General features: G+C 45.8%; 1 protein-coding gene across 2 annotated transcripts in view; it reads right to left on the bottom strand.

Annotated features, from left to right (window-relative positions):
• Window positions 1-14,939, bottom strand: part of LOC138566584 (uncharacterized) — a 260,018-nt gene extending 245,079 nt beyond the window's left edge. Inside the window, exon 1 of one of the 2 annotated variants that reach the window (XM_069644099.1) lies at window positions 14,778-14,939. The gene's annotated coding sequence lies outside the window, so the exon portion shown is untranslated. The remainder of the gene's footprint in view (window positions 1-14,777) is intronic. The other variant, XM_069644097.1, reaches the window with a different exon arrangement.
• Window positions 14,940-16,407: the final 1,468 nt, after the last annotated feature.

Raw genomic sequence — 16,407 nt, 5'->3', positions numbered from 1 at the left:
CAGCTGGTTTAATGATTCTACTTGCATTATTTTTTTTAATTGTTAAGGCCCTGGATTCCTGAGTTCCAAAGGTTATGTATTGCTCTTTTTGAATGAAAAGATATTTTTTCTAGATCATTCAATACTGCCTTTTCAAACGTTGATATTGATGGCAAAATGATTACATCAAATGGGTCAATTTATATCTCAATCCAGACATGGAGTCATGGCTAATGGCCTCATAATTCTGAAAAACATCTGTGTTATGTATTTTGTAAAAACAATTCCCAAATGTGTATCTCAGTAGAGTACCAATCGGTGGGTTTAAATGGTGCAAAGTATAGGCCTTTTTGAGTTTACAGTAGCTGCCTTGAGCATAGTGCGATGTTAGAAGGATTAACGATAGGTCATTCATTTCATCATCAATCTCTGAAACCTTGTTTAGACTCACCTCTGGTATTCCGAAGATTCCAGGGGTGTCATGATGAATGGCCCTGAAAATAGGGGGTTCTCAGTGGAGTTCCTCTGCCTACAAAAGGTTGTCTACCTGGCTGCATATAATTTCTCTTTCAGAATATGTTTTCTCATTAGAGGACTCACTACCTGTGGAGTCTGTGTAAGTCACCCATTTATGTAATTAAAAGAATCTTCCTCATGCTCAACTATTGCTGTGTATATTATAATCCTATCTAGAAGTTAGGTAGTCCTCCGAGAGACAGGGATATATTATTTCTTATTTAAAGCCCTTTATGTCTTTACGCAGTTTGTAGATGTTTTAAAATCATTAAACTACTTATTAATTAAATCTAATTGGTCCTTGACATTACTCAGTATTTCCCAAAAATATGACTCAGCGGTCTCCAAGTCCTTTTGTATTTACCCCTTTTTCCTGCAAAGTCAAACCATACAGTGATGACTACATTTAGAGGCAATCTAACTGAAATTCTTTTTATATCCATCATCATCCAACAATAAGACTGGTGAGTTTTGAACTATGAGTCCTGCCAGAATTATCTTTCCTTTTAAATATGTCCAAAGGTCCAAGATCTCTAATATTGTACAATTCAAGTGGATATTCTTGTTGGGTGTTCCACAGTGTGCATTTACTGAAATAATGCACACTGAATTAAGCTGAACTTCTCTCTTTGCATTTGGGATGATGAAGAAAATCAAGTTATGTGCAAGAATAAGGTCTGTGTAATTGGATTGCCTAGATTTGGTTTTAGTGGCCTTGGTTAGTAATTGGCCAAATAAACCGGTAGTAGTTAGAGTTTTATGAGGGGATGTGAAGAACCTCTGGCCAAAATTGATTTTAATTATATGTGTCATTATACTTATGCAGTGTTCTGTTGTAAATTGAAGATGCACATCAAGAAGTGGGATTGGCATCATTATTTAGAACATTTTAAAAGATTATCCAGAGTGGTTGACTATATATGTTGTTTTCCTAAATTTCTGGTGAACATCTCAACTTGGTGCGTTTTCCTGATCGACTGGTAATATCATTCAGAGCCCTGTGTCTATGGACGTCCTCCAGGACCCATCTTAATTTGGAATGAAGAACAATGGGGAAGCTGCACATGATGGAGAATGGTACAGCACCGCCCCCCTGGTGCCTTCCTGGTTGCAGCTTTTTCCCTACTTAAGGAGCCCTCCTGCCTCTTTTCCTTTGCAGATGCAGAGCAGGTGCAAGTGGATCTAGGTCACCTTCTTAGGCCTGCCTCTTCCATACTGCTGTTTACTCTTAGATCAAGGGCGTCTTTCGGCCAGGCGTCCGAAGCGAAGGGCAGTCGAAGAAAAGGGCAATTCCTGTTTGGACCTGTTCGGACCAGGAGGGCCCAGGGCCTGACTGTCAGGAAAGATTTCATTTTATATATAATTTTCCCAGCATTTGTACACCCCCAAACTTGTTTCTGCTGTTTAAGCACCTTAGTCTGACTTTGCCAGGGGAGCAGAGCCTTCTGCTGCTCTCCTCTGCACTCATTTTTTATGGGGAAACTGACAGGCCCTTAAGACAGTCAGTACTGAGTTTCCCTTAATCCTTTTCCAATGTTGCAACTTTTCTGCAACATGTAACAAGTGCTCAATGTACCTTACAGTACAGTGCACTTGGGTCTCATAGTCATTTCCAAAGACCCTACATACTATCGTAGGACTTTTTGGGAGATGTGCAGATGTGTCGTGGACAGGGCTGGTGGCAGCTTCTCTTTTCATGTAATTGTAACCCTTTCCCGCCATTTTAACTGCGCTAACCGTTTTTGGCATGAGTAGGTGGCCTGGCTCCAAAACGGCCATTCCACGAGGTTCTTTGTCCTGTTCTTTGGCCATCTTGCCCCTTTGCCTTCCCCAGGTCAAGCCGACCCTGGTCAGTTCTTATTTGGTCATGCAGTTTCCCACGAAATGCCAAGCTTTCGGGGGCTTCTGCATGCCTTGTGTGTGCGCCTCCAGGATGTGGGTTGGGGTGTCTGTCCCCAATACACATCCTCGGTGCCAGAGAGTCTGGAGTGCCGTAAATGCCTGGGATCACCGTGGTCTGTGATTGGTCCACATATGGAGTGTGTGTTTATGAGCAGATCTCCCATTGGGTCCTCTCTGTTTTGGGGCGAAGGGAACTCTGGATAAGAGGAGACCAAAAACACCCATACCATGTCGATCTCTGGAGTTCTCACTGAATGAAGGATAGGATCCAAGTATCCTGAAACTAAGAATCCTAGTCAAGGACCCGCTCGTGAACCGCTGGAAGGTTTGGCACCCTGAGCCCGCTGTCGTACCGTGGGACCCCTCTGCATCTGGTCATCCTAGAAGATCTGTGAAGACGCTTCAACCCATTAGAATAGTGGGATCAACTTTTATCAGCACCTTCAACAAAACCTGCAAGTAAGCCTTCTCGGAAGTGTCCCTGGGCCAACCAGTGGGCTGACCAGCTTACGCTGGACCTTTGCTCTATCTCTGCCTTTGTTTCTAGGAGGCCCTCGAAACTTGGTATACTGCTAGCTCCATGTCCCCGGCACCCTCAGACCGAATTTCGAACACTTGGCATTCCCAGGTCTGAAGTGAGACGAGTGCGCCAGGACCGGAGTAAACGCGGTTACCGTGTTGCCCAGCCGCGGCAACGATCTTTGCAGGTGTGCTGCATTTGTGACCCTCATGCCCCTGAAGACTTCTGCAGTAAAACTGGCCTGATCCATCCATCAGGAGTGGAGAAATCGCCACTGTCCTCTTTGGGAATCATCACTGTATCGCCAGATCTGAAAGCCGCAGAGACATCCTTTTTGTCGCATTTGAACCTGCAGTCGCAGTGGACCCAACTGTGGAAGTTTGGTCCAGAGTGCACCTTGGGCCGGTGAGTAACCCTAACCTTAACCGGTGGCCCCTAGCGCCTCCATCTGTTTTTACGCAGGAGTGACCCATGGGGGTCCCTCTCCCTTTCCACTGCTAGTGTGAACTAGCAACCTATTCCCGAACCTTGGAATCACCTCTGCCTTCTAGTGGAGGTCCTCCTCGAATAGTGGGAATCTATTCTTCATCGCCTCACCCACCTTCCTGAGCTGCTAGAGACCCCTGAAGAGATCCCGTTTTGCCCATTGGAACAACCGTGTGTGCCTGCACTACATGTACTACTGAGCATAAGGCTCCTCTCTTCTTACGGTCTGGACTGCCTCTTAATTAGGTGTGTGTTGGATGTTGAAGGGGACTAAAGTCTATCTGCACTGCTTATTTTCCAGCCCCTCTAGGTTGTGAACATATTTCGTGCCTTTTACCCGTTAGACCCCAATGGTCTTGTATATATCTTGTACTAATTGTGTTGTGTTGGTTTGATAGTATTGCTGTGATTCTTTTACTGTGTGTTGAGTTGCAAAGGCCTTGTAATAAATGTGTTTATAATTTTGATATATATACCTGTCTGGGAGTAATTTGTAAGTCTCCTTGCTCTGTGTGCTCATTGAGGTCTTTCAGTCACCCTCACCCATCCTGAGACTTAGTCTTGACTGCCTGCCATAGCTACCTTGATTGGTCTGGCTTATCCAGAGGTTACCCTGTTCCAAGAAACTAGGCAGGCCTTCTGAACCTCTGCCCACCAGGTCAGAGTTCAGAAATCCGTCTTAACACTGACCCCCTGCTCAGACAGCAGGTAAGCATGCACCAACATATGTTTACTCCCTCTGTCTGCCCACCCCCCCTTCTCGTACACAGGTGTTGCCTGTTTTGCTTGATTTTTCTACCCTGCTCCACCTCCTCCACCTTCAGCCTACTTCTGTAGGAGGCTGTCCTGATTAATTCTGGTTTCACCATCACCGTCTTGTGGCCAATTCTGGATTTGACTTTCATGGACTTCATTTATTCACGGTGCGTCACCCTTCTCCAAACATATCCATGGAGCTGTGTAGATCAAAACAGGAGCACAAGGTCCTATATGTCTGTTTCCTAATTTTTGTTGGGAGCATTTGTATTCCCTATTTTAATTTCTTTTAAGTATTTGCCTATTTTTAAGGAGTAAAAGTGGCCAATACACCCCTTATCTGTAGGGCTGCTCCCCTCCCAGACCAAACTTGCCTTATCAGTTGCTGCTGGTTCCCATGCATCAGGCTTCCCAGGCGAACACAGGCAAACATCGAAAAACACGGTCAAATACGGGCAAAGCGGGGCAAACATGGAGTGGAGCTGCTTCTTTGAGAGCTGCCCTTTGCCTTGCAGTTGTATGGGAGGATTGGTCCAAGAGACCCCCCTCCCCTGCATCCTCTCCCCCGGTGAAGTCCATGGCTCGTCAGGGGTCCTGCCTGCCACCAGGGCCCAGGTGGTGGGTGGGCCACTGGCTGAAGACATTGACCAAACCTGCTGAATTTAGCTAGGCCATGGAAACCATTTTGTGAAATAAAGATGGTTTGAGCCCTGTGCACCGCAGCGCGGCCCCCACCCTTGGAGAGTTTAAATTATCCCTGTGGCCGCAGCTCTCTGGCAGATCCGCTGAGAGCCCGTTCCCACGAACAGACGGACATGAGCTAGTGTTAGATACTAACACTGTAACATTTCACCTTCCACAGTGTATCGCTGTTTCCAGCATGACCCGGCCAGCAGGGCCTGGGTGGAAAAGAACTGTAAAACGGTCCCGTGACAAAAGCAGAGTCCCCAAATACTAATGAACAAACCACCTGTGGTGAAACTTTTCTCCCCACGGCCCCTCTGACTAAAAACCTGTAAACTCCATAAAAATGGCAGAATGTGTGCTTATGAAGCACCCACATCCCTGTAGCTATGTGCAAACAGTAAAAGTGTCCCTGGGGTTTTTCATGTTATGTGTTTCATCAAGAAGACTGCACCCCACGGTCCCGCGCCATAAACTAACTAATGCTGCTAGAGTGCAAAGGATGACAAATGCAACCATATTGAGAGCTCACGTAAGGGGTGCACGAAAATGCACCATATGTATGTCCAAGCTCACCATGTGCCACTGCCGCCAGTCTCATTGGCGGGTTGATCCTGCGTGCTTCACCAACCTTACTACTACCTCACTTACCGCACATGTATAGACATGTAACAAAATGTTGTAGTTGTTAAAAACTTAGTGTATAAGTAATATGTTCGAATTGGCCATATGACCGGTACTAATGTCAAGAACGTGAACTTTGAAAAGACGCAATGAGTATTGTATATTATATGAATGTTTATGCCTCTTCCACCTAAATCTGCAACACACGAGGAAAATACCTTTGTGAGCACATGCAAGGCCATTCCCCCTTCCCCCCAGTGAAGCCTGCCAGACGAAAAAGCAGAGGCCTGTGCTGCCGTGCTCCACCTCCCCCAATTCGGCTGGAGCCGCTTCAAACATTCACATTCCCCCACAGCACCCAAGGCCACGGCCTGCCACCTGAATTATTTACAATCCAGCAGTAAACCCCGGCCTTAAAACACAGATCCAAAGGCGCCCTTTCTTAGGCTCCACAACCCACCGGCTCACCTTAGGTTAATGGCCCCTGTAAAATTAGGACACCCAATATTATGGCAACACTACAGGAACACATCCATAATGACTTCTAACAAGACATGATAACGCGGACTGCCTGCCCCATGCCCTGAGACCCAACCCCGCGACCTATGATACCGGGTCAACAGGACGATGGTAAGCATGTATTGATGTATCGCCATAAGACCCCCCTCTAGGTGCATTCCTCCTGTGTTGCATTAACCTGTAGAATAACCTTTTGGAAGATTTACCAGGGAAGATAATATTGCAATGTTGAATGACTGCGGCGTGCGTGGCCCTAGGGCAGAAAGTCAGGAAGGACATTCATCTCTGACACTGGTCACGGCTGGCGCAACAACACCATCCGGATGAGCCCAGCTGACCTGCCAGGCCCAGCCCAACCCACGAGGGTAACCAGTGACGTCCTCCAGCCATGGCAAACCACATCGCAGCAGCACCTATAGCTAGTCGTCGCCACCCAATCCCTACGAACTTGTGACCCCTATAACATGTAGGTTCTTATGACGCTTTTTGTAAATATACACGCCTGTCTTTGCTATTGTCAGACAGAGCGCTTTCGGAGTTTGCAGAGTTCTTTGCATGCCCTATTCTGATTGATAAACTCCCATTTAAGCTCACCCGCACTTTGTCCTGGCCTTATTCCCATCCTGGGAGAGTCCATTATTGTCTCTCATTGTGGGGAGGATCGTGCTATCAGGGGACGCTCGCCTTCACAGTCCTTAGTCGAAGGCTGCCCTGGCAGAGGCTTCCCTGAGTGGCTGTCTTAAAGGGCCTCCCAGCGTGTGGACACAGGAGAAACAGGGACGCGGGCAGCCAGGGGCAGAGGAGGTTATCCCACTGCTACAGAGTGCAAGAAGGCATTAATTAAATCAAATATGGACAAATTGGATGACGGGGGTTGGAGAGATTCAGCTAAGTGGTCCTGGTAATCTGCAAGGGGCCTACACCTTCGTGGGATGTGTCCTTGGTCTCACATCCCAATCACAAGCTCTGTGGGGCTATGGGGCTGGGTACAAGTGGCCAGCCAGGGGCAGAGGAGGCTAGGCCAGGACTACAGAGCACAAGAAGGCATTCATTAAATCAAATATGCCCACAATAGATGGAGGAGGTCCCCTGACCACTTACCCTGAGGCGGAGATGCCGCAAAGTGGCCATGGCAATCCGAGAGGGGCAGATGAGGGGAAATGTTAGTTTCGTAATCTAAATGCTAGTTCAGAGCAGTACATACTTAGAAAACCATGCAATTTAATTGTGGATTTGGTACATGTAAAGGCTGCTAAGCTAGGTTGTGTTCAGTTCAAATTCCTCCAAAACACCCCCTTCTCCCTCCCACCCACTGCTGGCAGACCTTCACAGCTGTGTCTGAAGGCTCAGCTGAGCAGTTATGCATCTAGAGGCATTGTCCAAGCTCTATTCTTTTATTTTCTATCCCAACAATCTCTTCTGGCAGGCACTGTAAAACTGTTCCTCATTGCTACTGTCCTTTCCTCCCACATGTCATCAAGAATGGGAACCAGCATTGTTCTCCTTGATCATTTCTTCCTTTGGAATAAAAACCCTTACCTTGCACCATAGGTAGCAGGTCCACTACTTCCATACAAGATATATTTTGCTGTTCATATATGTCAACCAAGGGAGATGGTGAGTCGGGCGATACTGATATTCCTGTGTACTCCAGTGTATCTCTATTGCCCGGACTGCTTTACAACCTCTCAATCATTAAAGAGGTTGGCCCTCATTACGACCCTGCTGAGTGGGATTACGCCAGCGGTAATCGTGGCGGACCCGTCCGCCTTACTACGAGTTCCCGTAGCGCCATGGAGCCTTTTTCCGCCTGGTTTTTCCGGGCGGAGAAATCCATGGCGCTACGGGACCTTGATGTTAATTACGCCACCGTAATTTACGGTGGCGTAATTAACGCCTTCCCCACTCCCATTATACCCTATGGGGCAAAAATGGGAATGGGGAAGGGTAAAATGGGGATTGGGGATTTACCGCTCCGCCAAGGTCGGCATGGGGCGGAAAATCCGCCAACCCCCATGGCGGTATCGGCAGCTTTCCGCCATGCTCCATGGTGCATATTGCACCATGATCTCCGCCAGGGTCGTAATGAGGGCCGTTGTCTTTTTTGTCTCTGTCCATTTCAGTTTGGTTAGTCTCCCTTGAGTTTTCTCCGTACTTTCTGTAGTGGGCAAGATCGTTTTAGTGGGCTTTGGGCTTAAATGAGTAGATAACAACTGAGACATACCTTGTTTCATTGATTTGAGTTTATTGGCGTTGCCCTGCACAGTATCCTTTATGTTATCATATAAGCGAAGTGGAGACTCCACCACTAAATGCAGTGCTGAAATTGATGCAGGTCCTAGTACATCAACTTGCTGCAGGATATTTGATTCCCTTCGTAGGGAAAGATTTTTTGGATTGAAAAAGTTGTCATTTATTCTTTGTCCTTGCAACTCCAAAGTAGTGGTGAATACCTGTGCATGCGCCCTGCTGCTAGGAGGACTCTGTTGTGGTTCATCCTCATTTATGTATTTTTCTGGCCAGTGCACCCTGGAATTCCTCCCTGTTATGTTGACCCGATGTGAGCTTTATTCACTCTTCACTATTCTCAAAAAACAATGATCTGGGATCATAACATATTCAAAGCCAAAAAAGCTCAAAGTGATGAAGTGGCTCTCAATCCCTCACAGTTGATTGAGGCCCAAATCAAGTAAGCCTCTTTCTTCCCGCCGCTTCCCCCCCTACAGTTACTCTGTAATATAAAGGTTTTTCTCTCTCCTTTAAAACTTCTGACTGTAACTCAAGCAGCTATTAGCCTAAATCTGGGCACCTGCAATGCCTTACTTAAAGGGGCCATCTCAACTTTAATAAATACATTTGAAATTCTACTGAATTCAGCAGTCAGACTCGCCTCTAATATCCGTTGGCCCAAACACATTCACTGCACTCTCCAATCATTCAATTTTCTCTCTTTTAGAGAAAGATGCAAATGTAAATCCTTGGTTCAGGGTCACAAAGCACTGTACAGAAATGCTTCTGACTTCTATCTCCACACACAAAGGGCAATTTTACCAGCCCGCTCCGGGTTTGCCGGGCTGACCTGCTGGGAAGTTCAGGCCCCTACTGGCAGAGAATTGACCCAATCACCGGCACAGGTACTACCGGTGCCGGTGATTGGGGCAAACCCATTACCGGGAGCCATATGGGACTCTAGGGAATGGGAACTTACCGCTGTTGCCGGCACCTGTAATATCCTGTTAAAACACCGGGATATCAGACACCGGTAACGGTAAGGTGAGTTTGCCGGTAACCCACCAGTACTACCCGCGGGTTACCTGCAAACTCGTAATTAGGCCCAATCTTGTTAGAATTACATTCTACCATCAAGAACCTCTTAGACCCTGCCTTTTCAAAACCTCTACAATAGGAGAAAGAAGATTGTTTCACGCATTCTAAGACTTCTTCACCGCTATGCGTCCCTACTTGCCAGGTGCCTTTAGGCCTCGATGCACTGACTGCACACTATACATAAAAAATAAAAAACACAAAGAATTCAGATACTTGAGAGACCCTAGAGATTACTAAAGGAGGCAGGCAGTGAGGGAGTTAGGAAGGAGATTTGGAGAGCTGGAGTGGCAGAGGAAAAGGAGCAATGCTGAGAAATGCAGCCCATACTTGCAGACTCTTTGCTAAAAGCCTACTGCGGATGTTAACCCAATTCCCGACAAGGACTAGAATAGATCAAAGAGCCTTGGGGTTGAAAACCTGCTAGTTACTAGATTTCAGGGCTTGGCAAGAGCCAGAGATCCAAAAAGGAGTTGCAACACCAGGGCCTGTGTTGGACTCCATTTGAGGTGTTAGTTAGTGTGCCTGTAAACTTTTCTCAGATCACAGCTTGCCATGGGATCAAGCCCAAGAGGATGATCAATGGATGTTGGGTTATACTTACTTCAGTAGGAAATGGGCCCTGGCAGGGGGAGAGAAAGTCCTGCTAGTAATCGTTGTGTGTATCCTCTAATACAAGAGGGCCTCCTAAGTTCTTGGCTGGTAGTTGTTTGTTGTGTCCACACATACAGAGCAAAGGAAGGTGTTCCATTAACAGAGGATTAAAATATATTCACCCAGGAATCAAGTAAAGAGGACATCTGAACCAATGAGAACTCAAGAAAGCATGTTGGGGGGCTATAAACTTCCTCTGATTTTCAATTGTTTGGTTACTCACCAGAAAGGGGTTGATTCCCCATGAATGTGTTTCTTGTGTAGGTAGAGATGGGACATTTGGGAGTAGGATATTAGGATATGCTATGATTTGGCCCTTGTACTGATATTGTTTCACTTCCATCCTGATAACATAAGACATTAGGTCTTCCCCTTTTTGTGTTTTGGTGTGTAGTAGTGGGTTGAAAGTATGGCGCAAGAGTCTCAGGAAGAGCTCTTCCTCTTATTAGGTTCATCTTAAGTGGCAGGATTTACAGATGAGAACACCTGCCAGACACACCATTGCATTCATCTCCCAAGCACCAACAGGCTCTTTCAAAGCACTCAGTCAAAATTCATCCAGGCAAAACTCTCAACATTCCTGTCTGTTCCACGCCGCCTTGCCATACATTCTAGATCCACACAGAACAGGATACAACAAGGGGGTCATTTATAGTTCCTCTAGGCGGTCACCCAGCCCTTCCTGCGTTAATTATGAAGAGAGTTTAACCTTATCACCAAATGTCCAAAGTTCTGTTATTCCCCCACCATAACAAATGGTGTGAGAAGAAGGACAAGCGGTCTAGTTTTGCGTATGGTATTCCACTATCACCCGCCTTGCTCACTGGTGACCACTCATTTCCTTTTGACACACTACCACTTCATGTACACACCGGCTCTTTTCTTCTCTGCAGTGTCCTCAGATGCTTGCATTCAAACATTTTCCATGCGCATTTCTCAAGTACTTCACATATATGATAGAATTGAAATGCAAATATGCATCATTGCACATGCTTATGTTCATCTATGCATCACTGCACATTCTCACACTACTGGAGAGTTTACCCATGCAGTGTTTGGAGGGGTTCCTTCCATTCAGTGGCATTCCCACAACTTGGTGTTTTTACGCCAACTAGGGGGCCGGTTCCTAGCAGTTGCACACCTAGCAGCCATTATTTACCTATATATGTATTCCATGTTTACAACCAATTCAGCATTTTCGCATTCTTGGCATTCCTACGCCAACTCCGCAGTCTGGCACCCACCAGTTTCCCGAGGATCAGGCATCTACCACTTACCCCATTCAATCTGGTTCCTACAAGTTTAGGGCATTTCCACACTCTGGAGTTCGTACGTCCACCTGGGGCATGGTTCTGCCTAATCCCATCTTGCAGGTGTTCTGCTTTGCACTAGTTGAGGGCGTTCTCGCATCTTGAGTGTACTAATGCCCATCTGGGGCCTAGTTCCCCCCAGCTCCAATCTTGTTGGTGTTCATTGCCTCCTGCATTTGGTCTGGTCCCTACCAGTCCGCTGAGCATTCTTCTATTGTGATCCCCATATGTTGCTTGTGATGTTTAATTTTTGCATTGTCTATTCACATCCTTTCACATGATCAGATTTATGCTAAATATGTGTTCTTCAATTTCACATGATGTGATGTACAATTATCATTCTTTTAATCTGCACTAATGTGTTTTGTTTATAGAGGGAACAGGGACAGGCCTTCTCTCTTCTCTGTTTTGTCACAACCCTCACCTTCTTGTGGATAACCCCTTTTTATGACAACCCCTGCTACCTTGTGTGACTTCTCACCCCTGGTAGGCAACTTCCGTTTCCATGAATGATTCTGTTCGTCCAGTTGCATCACTCCCCCCTTTTGTGAACACCTGGTATAAATATCCCTTCTGTGAACATCGTCTGTCTTTTGATGTGACACTTGTCCATTTGAGTCATGCTCACACGTGTGCAGCTTTTCAGTGTGCACTCTTCATGTTGTGTCTTTGTGCGCTGCTTTCTCCCAGGTCATCTTTGAGAGAGGACGGTGTGTCATATCATGTCTTCTTGGTGCAGTGTGTAATGGTGTGTGTGATGCAGTGGATTCATTGGGGCTCATTACAAGTTTGGTAGTATCCCGCCGGTAAATCTGCCAAGATATCACCAAACTGTATTACCAGTAGCGCCACTTGTAATCCAGCAGTCTTACTTTCGGATTACAAGTGGTGGTGCAAGTGTTAGTCCCGATTAATTTTTAGTCCAACTGACTCTATTGGGCATTTTGCCAGAATGACCACACCAGGCATTCCAGAATCAACGGCCATAAAGTTGGCAGATTTACCTCCAGCTCATGGCTAGAGGTGAATCCTCCAACTTATTGGCAATCTCGTAGCTAGCCGGTGCGGTAATGTGTCGGTATACGTTAATACTGCCACGTTATTACCACTCCGACAAACTTGTAATGAGCCCATTATATCCCTGTGCTGCATATGTGATTCACTAACAGGCCAAGTACTGCCTCAAGGAAGATGATGCATATCTTTATCTTGCTTTCTATCCTTGGGGTCCTCAAGCCTTTTCTGGTGTTTGGTGGGCGTGGGCTACCACCAACATGAGGAAGACATCCTTGGATGCAAAAGTAACATTCTCTCACATTGGGGTCTTGGTACTGTCACTGACACAAGGAAGTTCATGCGGAGTTCACTCATACTTCCTTTCAAATTAGGGGACTGGTGCCTGCCCATTGTTTCCCCATGTGCCATATTCAGTTGCCAAGACCCTCTTGTGACCCCACCGGTCAGCCCGCCCTCTCACATACCCTTGAGATCTTCCTGCCAGGCTCGGTCTTTCCTGGGGCCTCCACTGGCCTTGTCTTGGTCTTCATCATCTTCCAACGGCTTTTGGGTCACTGCGGCAGCTCCGCAGCCTTTGGCTCCTTGCAGTATCAGCACCTGTTATGGACTGAGCAGTCCACCTCCTTCTGGAGGGCATGCTGTTGTCTTTGCAACTTCTTGCAGGGTCTTGTATCAGACCTGCTAGAGACGTGTCTCCTCCTCTGATGTCTGCAGCCCTTTGAATCTCCCATGCCGAACAGCTCCCACGAACGCTGTTGCCCCGAGGATGGCTTGACATTGTGTGAAGTCCATCTTTGGCTTTTAAAGTTTGTACAGGGATATTCCTTCCTGGAAGGCTAGAATGCTCCTTTGAGTTCACGGAAGTGCTCTTCCATCCGTACATCCTCTTTGTGTCAGTACCTGCCTCCCGGGTATTGTTCTTCATCTCAGTACTGGAGTCTGTAAATGGTAAAATGCCACAATAGCAAATGGAAGTGCTAGTAAGTGGAGGTTGGCTAAAAGATGGTAAAGGGTTTGGGAAGGTTAGGTTGGGGATGCTGTGCCTAATTCTACCCAGGTGTTTGTCCTTCTCCTCAAAGGGAGGTCCCTCCCCATGGCCTCCTCCCACATTGTACCACCCCCAAGGGGACTATCTCCCTAACCTCATGGCAAGGGGCTCCCCCTCAGTGAGAAGTGACGACCTCTGGTGAATCGTCACACAACCAACAGACTTCAATATATCAAGATACCCAGATATCATTTAAAGTGAAGGGACTCTGCTAATAGATGTGGCAGCATTTTAACACAACTCTTCTCCTTGAACGTGCAATTTGTGCTTAGGCTACTACCACACTATTGGCCAGAAGGTTTGTTCAGATTTCTTGTATCTCCTTCTTTGCATGGATTTCAACCGGGCCACGGTCTTGACAACCTCACCTCCAGTTGTCGAGTCTTAGAATAGTTCTGAAATTGGCTGATGGGCAGTTTCCTCATCCCTTTGAGATCCTCACTCCATGTGCCCAGAAAGAGACCAACAAATAGGATTGGATTATTTGCCTTAAGGTTCATTCTCGCGCATGAAAGCATAAGGGAAGAAGATTCCTCCTGGTACTTTAACGCTTAGCTTTCATATTTTTTATGGCAGTGCGTTTACAAACTATTACAATCTTTTCACAAGTATAACTGGTAACAGTAAATCTTCACTTTTCTACTAATACCACCTGTGTCCAGTATTACAGCGCAGCCTGGTAGAGTATGTATCACCGGCAGCATTCCAAGAGAAACTCACTGATAGTAAATAGTACTTTATTATAGGGTTTAATACCACCTTGCAATAAATGCAATTTTCCCCTGTGTTGGTAACTCTAAATCATCTGAATCATCCCCTGATGATTTGTACAGACTGTTTCCTGTACAGAGGGGAAGAGCAAGTGGTTACTTTCAGTAGAGGGTAATACACGTCTATGTGAACATTGAAAGGAGTTGAACAAGTGGGCATGGATGATGCCACCTTTTTTACCAGCCATTACAATCTAATACATAAAAGAGTCATGGTTGACCGATTTGTGCATTAAAGAAATAATACAATGGTCTGATCCGCACACATACATGATCTATTTCAATCCTCATCATGAGAATGAAAATGATAGTTCAGTAAATATGCATGTATTATTACCTTAACTGTGGCAAAGCTGCAATGTAGTGTGGCATCTTAGTTTGGCGATAGTGGTGGTAGTGGTAATTACCACCAGTGGTAATCCTCCCAAAAATCGGTCTGGGATGTAATTAGCCACTTGGACGTCCCCAAACATATAATGAATTTTACATTTTTAGATACAGGCTTGTTGTCTTCATTACAAAAATATTTTCTGGAAGCACTGCACACTTGCAAACCAGTGGCCACTAACATTTGAACAGACCCTCAGAGAAACAAGACTGTCCATGTTAAGGCATCACTATGTCTTCCATTGATGCATCTATATATACACATAATACAATCCACTTACTTCCTTGAGTTGAGGTAGGATTCCTGTCAGCTACATGTGTCCCAGGTGAAATCACAGATTAGAAAAAATGGCGGACACTCAAACAAAAAGGTTCATGAAAACTCTCAGAAATATCAAGAGCAGTCCCACGTGAGAAGCTGAGCCATAACCAGGAATCTGACTAATGATGTCAGGGGCTTGTCACAATGCCCGGCTATGACACAAGGTGAAGTCCAGCTGAACACTTCAGAATGGAGGCACAGCTACTAGACATGCCATCCATTCCACAGGTTATAACAAACTGCACATCCTTTAAGAACAGCTGTATCAGTCCTTCATGATTGAGATGTTGCGATGTTGTGGTTAAGGACATGGTAAAAGTGGCAAGGGCAGCCGTTAGCTGCTCTCTCCATCGCTGCAGCACCTTTCATTCCAGACTGCATGCTCATCTTGCTTTGTGCTTCCAGCTACTCCAGCAATCATCAGCCCAATTATAGGTAGGTGTCGCCGGAGAATCACATATCTACCTCTTGTAGATATCTGCAATGGCTAGATGTAAAGTCTAGATCCAATATAAAAGGCTGTGATTAGCACTGCAATACCTACAGGTGCTGTCAGCATATTTCTAAAAAGAAAGCTTGGGAATATCCATTTCAATGTACTTTGTATGCATCTCGGTATAAAAGATCTATACCCCGGTTCACTAAGTGTGTATACATTTCAATATATCATGTATGCATCTCAATATGCTATTTATACACATCTTTTTAAGAAATACATGCATCTCAGTGTGCAGCGAATACATTTTAGTGTATAAAGCAGACACATCATATTTTACAATCTCGTGTATGCATTTCACTTTGCAGTTTATATATTTCTAAATCTTGAATTATTTTCCTAACGGCCCTCCGGAGAGTGTATTTAAGGGGCATGAGTAAGGGCACCTGATGGATAAAATCTGTCAGCAAGAAGAAGAAAGAAGAGACTGACGGCAGAGCTCTTTGCCCACTGTTGCAGAACCCTGCTCCGCAAATTTCATGCTGATTAAAGCCTTGACTGTACCCAATGCTGCGTGGGCTATTATTGGGAAGTCTGACATTGGTCATGGTGTTCAGGACCATGTAGCATGTGTAACAGTTAATGTTAAAGGTTTTTATACCACGCACAGGTGCCACTTTCGCGGATTCTCGGCGCTCTGGCGGTTCTGTGAAAAAATAAGGAGGGGAGAGGGTACAGTTTGTGGGAGGACCGGGAAAAGAGGAAAGGAGCTGTGATGTGCTGTTGGCAGCTTCCGTTCAAATGGACGGTTTGCTGTGCTGAGGAGTTCTGGTTGTCTTTAGTACAGGATGTGAGAGGTGGATACGGAGGGTTGAGTGTTGGTATTAGTTCACCCAGGTGCGAGTGATGGCCAAGCAACAGAGCTTACTCAGAGATGACAAATGGCTGACTAACGCAGTTCACCTAGATGTGACAAATGGCCGATATTCACATTTGTCTAGATGCGACGCAAGCTAATATCCACATTTCTTTTGATGTGACGCAGGCTGATATTCACAGTTCTGTCTAGATTTTAGACAAGCTAATATTCAAATTTCTGTCTAGGTGTGATGCAAGCTAACACTCACATTTCTGTCTAGATGTGACGCAAGCT

Source organism: Ambystoma mexicanum, chromosome 2p (genome assembly GCF_040938575.1).
Source record: "Ambystoma mexicanum isolate Mex_15411 chromosome 2p, UKY_AmexF1_1, whole genome shotgun sequence".
Taxonomy (NCBI): Eukaryota; Metazoa; Chordata; class Amphibia; order Caudata; family Ambystomatidae; genus Ambystoma; species Ambystoma mexicanum.
The sequence above is the reverse complement of the archived record's forward strand: the minus strand, read 5'-3'. Positions and strand labels throughout refer to the sequence as shown.